Source organism: Cynara cardunculus (assembly GCF_001531365.2).
Source record: "Cynara cardunculus var. scolymus isolate 2C chromosome LG 4, CcrdV1, whole genome shotgun sequence".
Lineage (NCBI taxonomy): Eukaryota > Viridiplantae > Streptophyta > Magnoliopsida > Asterales > Asteraceae > Cynara > Cynara cardunculus.
This window is the reverse complement of record NC_037531.1, coordinates 1,569,960-1,570,606: the sequence shown is the minus strand read 5'-3', so window position 1 is coordinate 1,570,606 and position 647 is coordinate 1,569,960. Positions and strand designations below refer to the sequence as shown.

At 39.7% G+C, this 647-nt stretch overlaps 1 non-coding gene across 1 annotated transcript; it reads right to left on the bottom strand.

Annotated features, from left to right (window-relative positions):
* Nucleotides 1-332: 332 nt before the first annotated feature.
* On the bottom strand, nt 333-439 carry LOC112511896. The gene has a single exon (XR_003069150.1). It is a non-coding gene; the product is annotated as a small nucleolar RNA R71 (small nucleolar RNA).
* Nucleotides 440-647: the final 208 nt, after the last annotated feature.

Genomic DNA, 647 nt, shown 5'->3' with positions numbered 1-647 from the left:
TTTTAAGTAAAGTAAAAGATTTGATTTTTCTAGTACTGTTTGAATCATGTAGAAAGTGGTGTATGCCACAGATACATCGCGGGGAATTTTTCGAATTTGATCTCGATATCGAGAGAATGTTTCACCATAGAAGGAGGGCTCAAAGAGCATTTTTTGCTCTACTCCCTCCTAACATGGTGTCCAGTGACGCTCTAAGACTCATTTTATTTTCATTTTCCTTACGAAATTGGGCAAAGGCATGGTTTAACTCTTTACCACCGGGTTCTGTGCCATCGTGGAGTAATATGGCTGGAAAATTTTTGCAAAAATATTTTCCACCAACCAGGAACGCTAAGTCTAGGAATGAGATCTATCTTTTTAAACAAATGGACGATGAAGTTGTTCCTGATGTTTGGGAAAGGTTCAAAGAGCTGTTAAGGAAATGCCCACACCATGGCATTCTGTACTATATTCAACTCGAGACATTCTATAATGGGTTAAGTCCCATGGCCAAACAGATGCTCAATGCGACTGCAGGTGGAGCCTTTACAGCTAGTACCTATAATGAAGGATATGAAATCCTGGAAAAGATTTCGGCAAACAATCGGTATTGGGCTGATCTACGTGCTCAATCACAAAAGAAGACTGCTGGAATACATGATGAAGAT